A 15,476-nucleotide genomic window follows, 5' to 3' on the forward strand; every position below is an offset into this window, starting at 1 on the left:
GCTGAACACGCCTGCTCTCGTCAGATCGCAGATTGCTACCCAGCTTAGGGCCTGGTAAGTACCAGCATGGGAGATTGGCTGGCAATCCCGGGTGCAGTTGACATTTTAATCTGTTGCCGCCTTCCGCTCCGATTCGGAAAAATAATTTATTGATGCTTAAATCCACAATATACAGGGTGTGAAACTGTCAACGGCCATCCTAAGCCTGAACGTGCCTGCTCTCCTCAGATCGCAGACTTCTGCCCGGCAGATACCGGCATGGGAGACTGGCTGGCAATCCAAGGTGCCATTGACATTTTGCTCAGTTGCCGCTTTCCTCTCCGATTAATAAAAATATTTATTGATGCTTAAATCCACAATATACAAGGCGTGAAGATGTCAACGGCCATCCTAAGCTGAACGCGCCTGCTCTCGCCAGATCGCAGACTGCTACCCAGCTTAGGGCCCCGTAAGTACCAGCATGGGAGACTGGCTGGGAATCCCAGGTGTTGTTGACATTTTGCTCTGTAGCTCTGTAGACATTTTGCTCTGATTCCGAAAAGGATTTATTGATGCTTAAATCCACAGTATACAGGGTGTGAAGCCGTCTACGGCTATCCTAAGCTGAATGCGCCTGTTCTTGTCAGATCGCAGACTGCTGCCCGGCTAGTACGGGCATGGGAGACTGGCTGGCAATCCAAGGTGCTATTGACATTTTTCTCTGTTGCCGCCTTCCTCTCCGATTAAAAAAAATATTTATTGATGCTTAAATCCACAGTATACAAGGCATGATAAATGTCAACGGCCATCCTAAGCTGAACGCTTCTGCTCTCGTCAGATCGCAGACTGCTATGCAGCTTAGGGCCCAGTAAGTACCGGCATGGGAGACTGGCTGGGAATCCCGGGTGCAATTGACATTTTGCTCTGTTGCCGCCTTCCGTTCCGATTCCGAAAAGGATTTATTGATGCTTAAATGCACAGTATAAAAAGCATGAAGCTGTCAATGGCCATCCTAAACTGAACGCACCTCCTCTCGTCAGATCGCAGACTGCTACCCAGCTTAGGGCCCGGTAAGTATTGGCATGGGAGACTGGCTGGGAATCCCGGTTGTTGTTGACATTTTGCTCTATTGCTGCCTTCCGCTCCGATTCCGAAAATAATTTATTGATGCTTAAATCCACAGTATACAAGGTGTGAAGCTGTCGAAGGCCATCCTAAGCTTAACGCGCCTGCTCTCGTCAGATCGCAGACTGCTACGCAGCTTAGGGCCCAGTAAGTACCGGCATGGGACACTGGCTGGGAATCCTGGCTGCAGTTGACATTTTGCTCTGTTGCCGCCTTCCGTTCCGATTCCGAAAAGGATTTATTGATGCTTAAATGCACAGTATAAAGTGCGAGAAGCTGTCAACGGCCATCCTAAGCTGAACGCACCTCCTCTCGTCAGATCGCAGACTGCTACCCAGCTTAGGGCCCGGTAAGTACCAGCATGGGAGACTGACTGGGAATCCCAGGTGTCGTTGACATTTTGCTCTGTTGCCGCCTTCCGCTCCGATTCGGAAAAGGATTTATTGATGCTTAAATCCACAATATACAGGGTGTGAAGCTGTCAACGGCCATCCTAAGCTGAACGTGTCTGCTCTCCTCAGATCGCAGACTGCTGCCTGGCAGATACCGGCATGGGAGACTGGCTGGCAATCCAAGGTGCCATTGACATTTTGCTCTGTTGCCGCCTTCCTCTCCGATTAATAAAAATATTTATTGATGCTTAAATCGACAATATACAAGGCGTGAAGATGTCAACGGCCATCCTAAGCTGAACGCGCCTGCTCTCGTCAGATCGCAGACTGCTACCCAGCTTAGGGCCCAGTAAGTACCGGCATGGGAGACTGGCTGGGAATCCCGGGTGCAGTTCACATTTTGCTCTGTTGCCGCCTTCCGTTCCGATTCCGAAAAGGTTTTATTGATGCTTAAATGCACGGTATAAAAATCATGAAGCTGTCAATGGCCATCCTAAGCTGAGCGCGCCTGTTCTCGTCAGATCGCAGACTGCTACCCAGCTTAGGGCCCGGTAAGTAGTGGCATGGGAGACTGGCTGGGAATCCCGGTTGCCGTTGACATTTTGCTCTATTGCTGCCTTCCGCTCCGATTCCGAAAATAATTTTTTTGATGCTTAAATCCACAGTATACAAGGTGTGAAGCTGTCGACGGCCATCCTAAGCTGAACGCGCCTGCTCTCGTCAGATCACAGACTGCTACCCAGCTTAGGGCCTTTTAAGTACCAGCATGGGAGACTGGCTGGGAATCCCAGGTGTTGTTGACATTTTGCTCTGTAGCCGCCTTCCGCTCCGATTCCGAAAAGGATTTATTGATGCTTAAATCCACAGTATACAGGGTGTGAAGCTGTCTACGGCTATCCTAAGCTGAATGTGCCTGCTCTTGTCAGATCGCAGACTGCTGCCCGGCAAGTACGGGCATGGGAGACTGGCTGGCAATCCAAGGTGCTATTGACATTTTGCTCTGTTGCTGCCTTCCTCTCCGATTCCGAAAAGGATTTATTGATGCTTAAATGCACAGTATAAAAAGCATGAAGCTGTCAATGGCCATCCTAAGCTGAACGCGGCTGCTCTCGTCAGATCGCAGACCGCTACCCAGCTTAGGGCCCGGTAAGTACTGGCATGGGAGACTGGCTGGGAATCCCGGGTGCCGTTGACATTTTGCTCTATTGCTGCCTTCCGCTCCGATTCCGAAAAGAATTTATTGATGCTTAAATCCACAGTATACAAGGTGTGAAGCTGTTGACGGCCATCCTAAGCTGAACGCGCCTGCTCTCGTCAGATCGCAGACTGCTACCCAGCTTAGGGCCCGGTAAGTACCAGCATGGGAGACTGGCTGGGAATCCCAGGTGTCGTTGACATTTTGCTCTGTTGCCGCCTTCCGCTCCGATTCCGAAAAGGATTTATTGATGCTTAAATCCACAGTATACAGGGTGTGAAGATGTCTACGGCCATCCTAAGCTGAATGCGCCTGTTCTCGTCAGATCGCAGACTGCTACCCAGCTTCGGGCCTGGTAAATACCAGCATGGGAGACTGGCTGGGATTCCCGGGTGCAGTTGACATTTTGCTCTGTTTCTGATCCGATTCCGAAAATTATTTATTGATTCTTAAATCCACAGTATACAAAGTGTGAAGTTGTCAACGGCCGTCCTAAGCTGAACGCGCCTGCTCTCGTCAGATTGCAGGCTGCTACTCAGCTTAGGTCCTGGTAAGTACCAGAATGGGAGATTGGCTGGCAATCCCGGGTGCAGTTGACATTTTAATCTGTTGCCGCCTTCCGCTCCGATTCGGAAAAATAATTTATTGATGCTTAAATCCACAATACACAGGGTGTGAAGCTGTCAACGGCCATCCTAAGCCTGAATGTGCCTGCTCTCCTCAGATCGCAGACTGCTGCCCGGCAGATACCGGCATGGGAGACTGGCTGGCAATCCAAGGTGCCATTGACATTTTGCTCTGTTGCCGCATTCCTCTCCGATTAATAAAAATATTTATTGATGCTTAAATCCACAATATACAAGGTGTGAAGATGTCAACGGCCATCCTAAGCTGAACGCGCCTGCTCTCGTCAAATCACAGACTGCTACCCAGCTTCGGGCCCAGTAAGTACCGACATGGGAGACTGGCTGGGAATCCCGGGTGCAGTTGACATTTTGCTCTGTTGCCGCCTTCCGTTCCGATTCCGAAAAGGATTTATTGATGCTTAAATGCACAGTATAAAAATCATGAAGCTGTCAATGGCCATCCTAAGCTGAACGCGCCTGCTCTCGTCAGATCGCAGACTGCTACCCAGCTTAGGGCCCGGTAAGTACTGGCATGGGAGACTGGCTGGGAATCCCGGTTGCCGTTGACATTTTGCTCTATGGCTGCCTTCCGCTCCGATTCCGAAAAGAATTTATTGATGCTTAAATCCACAGTATACAAGGTGTGAAGCTGTCGACGGCCATCCTAAGCTTAACGCGCCTGCTCTCGTCAGATCGCAGACTGGTACAGATCTTAGGGCCCGGTAAGTACCGGCATGGGACACTGGCTGGGAATCCCGGCGGCCGTTGACATTTTGCTCTGTTGCTGCCTTCCGTTTTGATTCCGAAAAGGATTTATTGATGCTTAAATGCACAGTATAAAGGGCGAGAAGCTGTCAACGGCCATCCTAAGCTGAACGCGCCTGCTCTCGTCAGATCGCAGACTACTACGCAGCTTAGGGCCCAGTAAGTACCGGCATGGGAGACTGGCTGGGAATCCCGGGTGCAGTTGACATTTTGCTCTGTTGCCGCCTTCCGTTCCGATTCCGAAAAGGATTTATTGATGCTTAAATGCACAATATAAAAAGCATGAAGCTGTCAATGGCCATCCTAAGCTGAACGTGCCTGCTCTCGTCAGATCGCAGACTGCTACCCATTTTAGGGCCTGGTAAGTATTGGCATGGGAGACTGGCTGGGAATCCCGGGTGCCGTTGACATATTGCTGCCTTCCGCTCCGATTCCGAAAATAATTTATTGATGCTTAAATCCACAGTATACAAGGTGTGAAGCTGTCGACGGCCATCCTAAGCTTAACGCGCCTGCTCTCGTCAGATCGCAGACTGGTACAGATCTTAGGGCCCGGTAAGTACCGGCATGGGACACTGGCTGGGAATCCCGGCTGCCGTTGACATTTTGCTCTGTTGCCGCCTTCCGTTCCGATTCCGAAAAGGATTTATTGATGCTTAAATGCACAGTATAAAAAGCATGAAGCTGTCAATGGCCATCCTAAGCTGAACGCGCCTGCTCTCGTCAGATCGCAGACTGCTACCCAGCTTAGAGCCCGGTAAATACTGTCATGGGAGACTGGCTGGGAATCCCAGGTGCCGTTGACATTTTGCTCTATTGCTGCCTTCCGCTCCGATTCCGAAAAGAATTTATTGATGCTTAAATCCACAGTATACAAGGTGTGAAGCTGTCGACGGCCATCCTAAGCTTAACGCGCCTGCTCTCGTCAGATCGCAGACTGGTACAGATCTTAGGGCCCGGTAAGTACCGGCATAGGACACTGGCTGGGAATCCCGGCTGCCGTTGACATTTTGCTCTGTTGCTGCCTTCCGTTCCGATTCCGAAAAGGATTTATTGATGCTTAAATGCACAGTATAAAGGGCGAGAAGCTGTCAACGGCCATCCTAAGCTGAACGTGCCTGCTCTCGTCAGATCGCAGACTGCTACGCAGCTTAGGGCCCAGTAAGTACCGGCATGGGAGACTGGCTGGGAATCCCGGGTGCAGTTGACATTTTGCTCTGTTGCCGCCTTCCGTTCCGATTCCGAAAAGGATTTATTGATGCTTAAATGCACATTATAAAAAGCATAAAGCTGTCAATGGCCATCCTAAGCTGAACGTGCCTGCTCTCGTCAGATCGCAGACTGCTACCCAGCTTAGGGCCTGGTACGTATTGGCATGGGAGACTGGCTGGGAATCCCGGGTGCCGTTGACATATTGCTGCCTTCCGCTCCGATTCCGAAAATAATTTATTGATGCTTAAATGCAAAGTATAATAATAACAAAGCTGTCAATGGCCATCCTAAGCTGAACGCGCCTGCTCTCGTCAGATCGCAGACTGCTACCCAGCTTAGGGCCCGGTAAGTACTGGCATGGGAGACTGGCTGGGAATCCCAGGTGTTGTTGACATTTTGCTCTGTAGCCGCCTTCCGCTCCGATTCCGAAAAGGATTTATTGATGCTTAAATCCACAGTATACAGGGTGTGAAGCTGTCTACGGCTATCCTAAGCTGAATGTGCCTGCTCTTGTCAGATCGCAGACTGCTGCCCGGCAAGTACGGGCATGGGAGACTGGCTGGCAATCCACGGTGCTATTGACATTTTGCTCTGTTGCTGCCTTCCTCTCCGATTCCGAAAAGGATTTATTGATGCTTAAATGCACAGTATAAAAAGCATGAAGCTGTCAATGGCCATCCTAAGCTGAACGTGGCTGCTCTCGTCAGATCGCAGACCGCTACCCAGCTTAGGGCCCGGTAAGTACTGGCATGGGAGACTGGCTGGGAATCCCGGGTGCCGTTGACATTTTGCTCTATTGCTGCCTTCCGCTCCGATTCCGAAAATAATTTATTGATGCTTAAATCCACAGTATACAAGGTGTGAAGCTGTTGACGGCCATCCTAAGCTGAACGCGCCTGCTCTCGTCAGATCGCAGACTGCTACCCAGCTTAGGGCCCGGTAAGTACCAGCATGGGAGACTGGCTGGGAATCCCAGGTGTCGTTGACATTTTGCTCTGTTGCCGCCTTCCGCTCCGATTCCGAAAAGGATTTATTGATGCTTAAATCCACAGTATACAGGGTGTGAAGATGTCTACGGCCATCCTAAGCTGAATGCGCCTGTTCTCGTCAGATCGCAGACTGCTACCCAGCTTCGGGCCTGGTAAATACCAGCATGGGAGACTGGCTGGGATTCCCGGGTGCAGTTGACATTTTGCTCTGTTTCTGCTCCGATTCCGAAAATTATTTATTGATTCTTAAATCCACAGTATACAAAGTGTGAAGTTGTCAACGGCCATCCTAAGCTGAACGCGCCTGCTCTCGTCAGATTGCAGGCTGCTACTCAGCTTAGGGCCTGGTAAGTACCAGAATGGGAGATTGGCTGGCAATCCCAGGTGCAGTTGACATTTTAATCTGTTGCCGCCTTCCGCTCCGATTCGGAAAAATAATTTATTGATGCTTAAATCCACAATACACAGGGTGTGAAGCTGTCAACGGCCATCCTAAGCCTGAATGTGCCTGCTCTCCTCAGATCGCAGACTGCTGCCCGGCAGATACCGGCATGGGAGACTGGCTGGCAATCCAAGGTGCCATTGACATTTTGCTCTGTTGCCGCCTTCCTCTCCGATTAATAAAAATATTTATTGATGCTTAAATCCACAATATACAAGGTGTGAAGATGTCAACGGCCATCCTAAGCTGAACGCGCCTGCTCTCGTCAAATCACAGACTGCTACCCAGCTTCGGGCCCAGTAAGTACCGACATGGGAGACTAGCAGGGAATCCCGGGTGCAGTTGACATTTTGCTCTGTTGCCGCCTTCCGTTCCGATTCCGAAAAGGATTTATTGATGCTTAAATGCACAGTATAAAAATCATGAAGCTGTCAATGGCCATCCTAAGCTGAACGCGCCTGCTCTCGTCAGATCGAAGACTGCTACCCAGCTTAGGGCCCGGTAAGTACTGGCATGGGAGACTGGCTGGGAATCCCGGTTGCCGTTGACATTTTGCTCTATGGCTGCCTTCCGCTCCGATTCCGAAAAGAATTTATTGATGCTTAAATCCACAGTATACAAGGTGTGAAGCTGTCGACGGCCATCCTAAGCTTAACGCGCCTGCTCTCGTCAGATCGCAGACTGGTACAGATCTTAGGGCCCGGTAAGTACCGGCATGGGACACTGGCTGGGAATCCCGGCGGCCGTTGACATTTTGCTCTGTTGCTGCCTTCCGTTCCGATTCCGAAAAGGATTTATTGATGCTTAAATGCACAGTATAAAGGGCGAGAAGCTGTCAACGGCCATCCTAAGCTGAACGCGCCTGCTCTCGTCAGATCGCAGACTACTACGCAGCTTAGGGCCCAGTAAGTACCGGCATGGGAGACTGGCTGGGAATCCCGGGTGCAGTTGACATTTTGCTCTGTTGCCGCGTTCCGTTCCGATTCCGAAAAGGATTTATTGATGCTTAAATGCACAATATAAAAAGCATGAAGCTGTCAATGGCCATCCTAAGCTGAACGTGCCTGCTCTCGTCAGATCGCAGACTGCTACCCATTTTAGGGCCTGGTAAGTATTGGCATGGGAGACTGGCTGGGAATCCCGGGTGCCGTTGACATATTGCTGCCTTCCGCTCCGATTCCGAAAATAATTTATTGATGCTTAAATCCACAGTATAAAAGGTGTGAAGCTGTCGACGGCCATCCTAAGCTTAACGCGCCTGCTCTCGTCAGATCGCAGACTGGTACAGATCTTAGGGCCCGGTAAGTACCGGCATGGGACACTGGCTGGGAATCCCGGCTGCCGTTGACATTTTGCTCTGTTGCCGCCTTCCGTTCCGATTCCGAAAAGGATTTATTGATGCTTAAATGCACAGTATAAAAAGCATGAAGCTGTCAATGGCCATCCTAAGCTGAACGCGCCTGCTCTCGTCAGATCGCAGACTGCTACCCAGCTTAGGGCCCGGTAAATACTGTCATGGGAGACTGGCTGGGAATCCCAGGTGCCGTTGACATTTTGCTCTATTGCTGCCTTCCGCTCCGATTCCGAAAATAATTTATTGATGCTTAAATCCACAGTATACAAGGAGTGAAGCTGTCGACGGCCATCCTAAGCTTAACGCGCCTGCTCTCGTTAGATCGCAGACTGGTACAGATCTTAGGGCCCGGTAAGTACCGGCATAGGACACTGGCTGGGAATCCCGGCTGCCGTTGACATTTTGCTCTGTTGCTGCCTTCCGTTCCGATTCCGAAAAGGATTTATTGATGCTTAAATGCACAGTATAAAGGGCGAGAAGCTGTCAACGGCCATCCTAAGCTGAACGTGCCTGCTCTCGTCTGATCGCAGACTGCTACGCAGCTTAGGGCCCAGTAAGTACCGGCATGGGAGACTGGCTGGGAATCCCTGGTGCAGTTGACATTTTGCTCTGTTGCCGCCTTCCGTTCCGATTCCGAAAAGGATTTATTGATGCTTAAATGCACATTATAAAAAGCATGAAGCTGTCAATGGCCATCCTAAGCTGAACGTGCCTGCTCTCGTCAGATCGCAGACTGCTACCCAGCTTAGGGCCTGGTAAGTATTGGCATGGGAGACTGGCTGGGAATCCCGGGTGCCGTTGACATATTGCTGCCTTCCGCTCCGATTCCGAAAATAATTTATTGATGCTTAAATGCAAAGTATAATAATAACAAAGCTGTCAATGGCCATCCTAAGCTGAACGCGCCTGCTCTCGTCAGATCGCAGACTGCTACCCAGCTTAGGGCCCGGTAAGTACTGGCATGGGAGACTGGCTGGGATTCCCGGGTGCCGTAGACATTTTGCTCTATTGCTGCCTTCCGCTCCGATTCCGAAAAGAATTTATTGATGCTTAAATCCACAGTATACAAGGTGTGAAGCTGTCGACGGCCATCCTAAGCTTAACGCGCCTGCTCTCGTCAGATCGCAGACTGGTACAGATCTTAGGGCCCGGTAAGTACCGGCATGGGACACTGGCTGGGAATCCCGGCTGCCGTTGACATTTTGCTCTGTTGCCGCCTTCCGTTCCGATTCCGAAAAGGATTTATTGATGCCTAAATGCACAGTATAAAGGGCGAGAAGCTGTCAACGGCCATCCTAAGCTGAACGCGCCTGCTCTCGTCAGATCGCAGACTGCTACCCAGCTTAGGGCCCGGTAAATACCAGCATGGGAGACTGGCTGGGAATCCCAGGTGTCGTTGACATTTTGCTCTGTTGCCGCCTTCCGCTCCGATTCCGAAAAGGATTTATTGATGCTTAAATCCACAGTATACAGGGTGTGAAGATGTCTACGGCCATCCTAAGCTGAATGCGCCTGTTCTCGTCAGATCGCAGACTGCTACCCAGCTTCGGGCCTGGTAAGTACCAGCATGGGAGACTGGCTGGGAATCCCGGGTGCAGTTGAAATTTTGCTCTGCTTCTGCTCCGATTCCGAAAATTATTTATTGATGCTTAAATCCACAGTATACAAAGTGTGAAGCTGTCAACGGCCATCCTAAGCTGAACGCGCCTGCTCTCGTCAGATCGCAGACTGCTACACTGCTTTGGGCCTGGTAAGTACCAGCATGGGAGACTGGCTGGGAATCCCGGGTGCAGTTGACATTTTAATCTGTTGCCGCCTTCCGCTCCGATTCGGAAAAGGATTTATTGATGCTTAAATCCACAATATACAGGGTGTGAAGCTGTCAACGGCCATCCTAAGCCTGAACGTGCCTGCTCTCCTCGGATCGCAGACTGCTGCCCGGCAGTTACCGGCATGGGAGACTGGCTGGCAATCCAAGGTGCCATTGACATTTTGCTCTGTTGCCGCCTTCCTCTCCGATTAATAAAAATATTTATTGATGCTTAAATCCACAATATACAAGGCGTGAAGATGTCAACGGCCATCCTAAGCTGAACGCGCCTGCTCTCGTCAGATCGCAGACTGCTACCCAGCTTAGGGCCCGGTAAGTACTGGCATGGGAGACTGGCTGGGAATCCCGGTTGCCGTTGACATTTTGCTCTATTGCTGCCTTCCGCTCCGATTCCGAAAAGAATTTATTGATGCTTAAATCCACAGTATACAAGGTGTGAAGCTGTCGACGGCCATCCTAAGCTTAACGCGCCTGCTCTCGTCAGATCGCAGACTGGTACAGATCTTAGGGCCCGGTAAGTACCGGCATGGGACACTGGCTGGGAATCCCGGCTGCCGTTGACATTTTGCTCTGTTGCCGCCTTCCGTTCTGATTGCGAAAAGGATTTATTGATGCTTAAATGCACAGTATACAAAGTGTGAAGCTGTCAACGGCCATCCTAAGCTGAATGCGCCTGTTCTCGTCAGATCGCAGACTGCTTCCCAGCTTCGGGCCTCGTAAGTACCAGCATGGGAGACTGGCTGGGAATCCCGGGTGCAGTTGACATTTTACTCTGTTTCTGCTCCGATTCCGAAAATTATTTATTGATGCTTAAATCCACAGTATACAAAGTGTGAAGCTGTCAACAGCCATCCTAAGCTGAACGCGCCTGCTCTCGTCAGATCGCAGACTTCTGCCCAGCTTAGGGCCCGGTAAGTACCAGCATGGGAGACTGGCTGGGAATCCCGGGTGCAGTTGACATTTTGCTCTGTTGCCGCCTTCCGTTCCGATTCCGAAAAGGATTTATTGATGCTTAAATGCACATTATAAAAAGCATGAAGCTGTCAATGGCCATCCTAAGCTGAACGTGCCTGCTCTCGTCAGATCGCAGACTGCTACCCAGCTTAGGGCCTGGTAAGTATTGGCATGGGAGACTGGCTGGGAATCCCGGGTGCCGTTGACATATTGCTGCCTTCCGCTCCGATTCCGAAAATAATTTATTGATGCTTAAATGCAAAGTATAATAATAACAAAGCTGTCAATGGCCATCCTAAGCTGAACGCGCCTGCTCTCGTCAGAGCGCAGACTGCTACCCAGCATAGGGCCCGGTAAGTACTGGCATGGGAGACTGGCTGGGATTCCCGGGTGCCGTAGACATTTTGCTCTATTGCTGCCTTCCGCTCCGATTCCGAAAAGAATTTATTGATGCTTTAATCCACAGTATACAAGGTGTGAAGCTGTCGACGGCCATCCTAAGCTTAACGCGCCTGCTCTCGTCAGATCGCAGACTGGTACAGATCTTAGGGCCCGGTAAGTACCGGCATGGGACACTGGCTGGGAATCCCGGCTGCCGTTGACATTTTGCTCTGTTGCCGCCTTCCGTTCCGATTCCGAAAAGGATTTATTGATGCCTAAATGCACAGTATAAAGGGTGAGAAGCTGTCAACGGCCATCCTAAGCTGAACGCGCCTGCTCTCGTCAGATCGCAGACTGCTACCCAGCTTAGGGCCCGGTAAATACCAGCATGGGAGACTGGCTGGGAATCCCAGGTGTCGTTGACATTTTGCTCTGTTGACGCCTTCCGCTCCGATTCCGAAAAGGATTTATTGATGCTTAAATCCACAGTATACAGGGTGTGAAGATGTCTACGGCCATCCTAAGCTGAATGCGCCTGTTCTCGTCAGATCGCAGACTGCTACCCAGCTTCGGGCCTGGTAAGTACCAGCATGGGAGACTGGCTGGGAATCCCGGGTGCAGTTGAAATATTGCTCTGCTCCGATTCCGAAAATTATATATTGATGCTTAAATCCACAGTATACAAAGTGTGAAGCTGTCAACGGCCATCCTAAGCTGAACGCGCCTGCTCTCGTCAGATCGCAGACTGCTACACTGCTTTGGGCCTGGTAAGTACCAGCATGGGAGACTGGCTGGGAATCCCGGGTGCAGTTGACATTTTAATCTGTTGCCGCCTTCCGCTCCGATTCGGAAAAGGATTTATTGATGCTTAAATCCACAATATACAGGGTGTGAAGCTGTCAACGGCCATCCTAAGCCTGAACGTGCCTGCTCTCCTCGGATCGCAGACTGCTGCCCGGCAGTTACCGGCATGGGAGACTGGCTGGCAATCCAAGGTGCCATTGACATTTTGCTCTGTTGCCGCCTTCCTCTCCGATTAATAAAAATATTTATTGATGCTTAAATCCACAATATACAAAGCGTGAAGATGTCAACGGCCATCCTAAGCTGAACGCGCCTGCTCTCGTCAGATCGCAGACTGCTACCCAGCTTAGGGCCCGGTAAGTACTGGCATGGGAGACTGGCTGGGAATCCCGGTTGCCGTTGACATTTTGCTCTATTGCTGCCTTCCGCTCCGATTCCGAAAAGAATTTATTGATGCTTAAATCCACAGTATACAAGGTGTGAAGCTGTCGACGGCCATCCTAAGCTTAACGCGCCTGCTCTCGTCAGATCGCAGACTGGTACAGATCTTAGGGCCCGGTAAGTACCGGCATGGGACACTGGCTGGGAATCCCGGCTGCCGTTGACATTTTGCTCTGTTGCCACCTTCCGTTCGGATTCCGAAAAGGATTTATTGATGCTTAAATGCACAGTATACAAAGTGTGAAGCTGTCAACGGCCATCCTAAGCTGAATGCGCCTGTTCTCGTCAGATCGCAGACTGCTTCCCAGCTTCGGGCCTCGTAAGTACCAGCATGGGAGACTGGCTGGGAATCCCGGGTGCAGTTGACATTTTACTCTGTTTCTGCTCCGATTCCGAAAATTATTTATTGATGCTTAAATCCACAGTATACAAAGTGTGAAGCTGTCAACAGCCATCCTAAGCTGAACGCGCCTGCTCTCGTCAGATCGCAGACTTCTGCCCAGCTTAGGGCCCGGTAAATACCAGCATGGGAGACTGGCTGGGAATCTCAGGTGTCGTTGACATTTTGCTCTGTTGCCGCCTTACGCTCCGATTCCGAAAAGGATTTATTGATGCTTAAATCCACAGTATGCAGGGCGTGAAGCTGTCAACGGCCATCCTAAGCTGAACGCGCCTGCTCTCGTCAGATTGCAGACTGTAATCCAGCTTAGGGCCCGGTAAGTACCCGCATGGGAGACTGGCTGGGAATCTCAGGTGTTGTTGACATTTTGCTCTGTAGCTCTGTAGACATTTTGCTCCGATTCCGAAAAGGATTTATTGATGCTTAAATCCACAGTATACAGGGTGTGAAGATGTCTACGGCCATCCTAAGCTGAATGCGCCTGTTCTCGTCAGATCGCAGACTGCTATCCAGCTTCGGGCCTGGTAAGTACCAGCATGGGAGACTGGCTGGGAATCCCGGGTGCAGTTGAAATTTTGCTCTGTTTCTGCTCCGATTCCGAAAATTATTTATTGATGTTTAAATCCACAGTATACAAAGTGTGAAGCTGTCAACGGCCATCCTAAGCTGACCGCGCCTGCTCTCGTCAGATTGCAGACTGCTACCCAGCTTAGGGCCCGGTAAGTACCAGCATGAGAGACTGGCTGGGAATCCCAGGTGTCTTTGACATTTTGCTCTGTTGCCGCCTTCCGCTCTGATTCCGAAAAGGATTTATTGATGCTTAAATCCACAGTATACAGGGTGTGAAGATGTCTACGGCCATCCTAAGCTGAATGCACCTGTTCTTGTCAGATCGCAGACTGCTACCCATCTTCGGGCCTGGTAAGTACCAGCATGGGAGACTGGCTGGGAATCCCGGGTGCAGTTGACATTTTGCTCTGTTTCTGCTCCGATTCCGAAAATTATTTATTGATGCTTAAATCCACAGTATACAAAATGTGAAGCTGTCAACGGCCATCCTAAGCTGAACGCGCCTGCTCTCGTCAGATCGCAGATTGCTATCCAGCTTAGGGCCCGGTAAGTACCAGCATGGTAGACTGGCTGGGAATCCCAGGTGTTATTGACATTTTGCTCTGTAGCCGCTTCCGCTTCGATTCCGAAAAGGATTTATTGATGCTTAAATCCACAGTATACAGGGTGTGAAGCCGTTAACGGCCATCTTAAGCTGAACGCGCCTGCTCTCGTCAGATCGCAGACTGCTACCCAGCTTAGGGCCCGGTAAGTACCAGCATGGGAGACTGGCTGGGAATCTCAGGTGTTGTTGACATTTTGCTCTGTTGCTCTGTAGACATTTTGCTCCGATTCCGAAAAGGATTTATTGATGCTTAAATCCACAATATACAGGGTGTGAAGCCGTCTACGGCTATCCTAAGCTGAATGTGCATGTTCTTGTCAGATCGCAGACTGCTGCCCGGCAAGTACGGGCATGGGAGACTGGCTGGCAATCCAAGGTGCTATTGACATTTTGCTCTGTTGCCGCCTTCCTCTCCGATTCCGAAAAGGATTTATTGATGCCTAAATGCACAGAATAAAAGCATGAAGCTGTCAATGGCCATCCTAAGCTGAACGCGCCTGCTCTCGTCAGATCGCAGACTGCTACCCAACATAGGGCCCGGTAAGTACTGGCATGGGAGACTGGCTGGGAATCCCAGTGCCGTTGACATTTTGCTCTATTGCTGCCTTCCGCTCCGATTCCGAAAATAATTTATTGATGCTTAAATCCACAGTATACAAGGTGTGAAGCTGTCGACGGCAATCCTAAGCTTAACGCGCCTGCTCTCGTCAGATCGCAGTCTGGTACAGATCTTAGGGCCCGGTAAGTACCGGCATGGGACACTGGCTGGGAATCCCGGCTGCCGTTGACATTTTGCTCTGTTGCCGCCTTCCGTTCCGATTCCGAAAAGGATTTATTGATGCTTAAATGCACAGTATAAAGGGCGAGAAGCTGTCAACGGCCATCCTAAGCTGAACGCGCCTGCTCTCGTCAGATCGCAGACTGCTACCCAGCTTAGGGCCCGGTAAGTACCAGCATGGGAGACTGGCTGGGAATCCCAGGTGTCGTTGACATTTTGCTCTGTTGCCGCCTTACGCTCCGATTCCGAAAAGGATTTATTGATGCTTAAATCCACAGTATACAGGGTGTGAAGATGTCTACGGCCATCCTAAGCTGAAAGCGCCTGTTCTCATCAGATCGCAGACTGCTACCCAGCTTCGGGCCTGGTAAGTACCAGCATGGGAGACTGGCTTGGAATCCCGGGTGCAGTTGACATTTTAATCTGTTGCCGCCTTCCGCTCCGATTCGGAAAAGGATTTATTGATGCTTAAATCCACAATATACAGGGTGTGAAGCTGTCAACGGCCATCCTAAGCCTGAACGTGCCTGCTCTCCTTAGATCGCAGACTGCTGCCCGGCAGTTACCGGCATGGGAGACTGGCTGGCAATCCAAGGTGCCATTGACATTTTGCTCTGTTGCCACCTTCCTCTCC

At 50.6% G+C, this 15,476-nt stretch overlaps 11 pseudogenes; all 11 read left to right on the forward strand.

Moving 5' to 3' along the window:
• Positions 1 to 2,571: 2,571 nt before the first annotated feature.
• On the forward strand, positions 2,572 to 2,691 carry LOC130353040 (5S ribosomal RNA; annotated as a pseudogene).
• An 82-nt stretch (positions 2,692 to 2,773) lies between these two features.
• Positions 2,774 to 2,893, forward strand: LOC130351954 (5S ribosomal RNA; annotated as a pseudogene).
• An 873-nt stretch (positions 2,894 to 3,766) lies between these two features.
• On the forward strand, positions 3,767 to 3,886 carry LOC130324906 (5S ribosomal RNA; annotated as a pseudogene).
• A 1,682-nt stretch (positions 3,887 to 5,568) lies between these two features.
• LOC130328725 (5S ribosomal RNA) lies at positions 5,569 to 5,688 on the forward strand (annotated as a pseudogene).
• Positions 5,689 to 6,162: 474 nt separating this feature from the next.
• On the forward strand, positions 6,163 to 6,282 carry LOC130351955 (5S ribosomal RNA; annotated as a pseudogene).
• Positions 6,283 to 8,157: 1,875 nt separating this feature from the next.
• LOC130352749 (5S ribosomal RNA) lies at positions 8,158 to 8,277 on the forward strand (annotated as a pseudogene).
• A 1,084-nt stretch (positions 8,278 to 9,361) lies between these two features.
• LOC130352918 (5S ribosomal RNA) lies at positions 9,362 to 9,481 on the forward strand (annotated as a pseudogene).
• Positions 9,482 to 10,151: 670 nt separating this feature from the next.
• Positions 10,152 to 10,271, forward strand: LOC130353124 (5S ribosomal RNA; annotated as a pseudogene).
• A 1,279-nt stretch (positions 10,272 to 11,550) lies between these two features.
• LOC130352919 (5S ribosomal RNA) lies at positions 11,551 to 11,670 on the forward strand (annotated as a pseudogene).
• A 664-nt stretch (positions 11,671 to 12,334) lies between these two features.
• LOC130353125 (5S ribosomal RNA) lies at positions 12,335 to 12,454 on the forward strand (annotated as a pseudogene).
• A 2,482-nt stretch (positions 12,455 to 14,936) lies between these two features.
• Positions 14,937 to 15,056, forward strand: LOC130313455 (5S ribosomal RNA; annotated as a pseudogene).
• Positions 15,057 to 15,476: the final 420 nt, after the last annotated feature.

Source organism: Hyla sarda, chromosome 1 (genome assembly GCF_029499605.1).
Source record: "Hyla sarda isolate aHylSar1 chromosome 1, aHylSar1.hap1, whole genome shotgun sequence".
Taxonomy (NCBI): Eukaryota; Metazoa; Chordata; class Amphibia; order Anura; family Hylidae; genus Hyla; species Hyla sarda.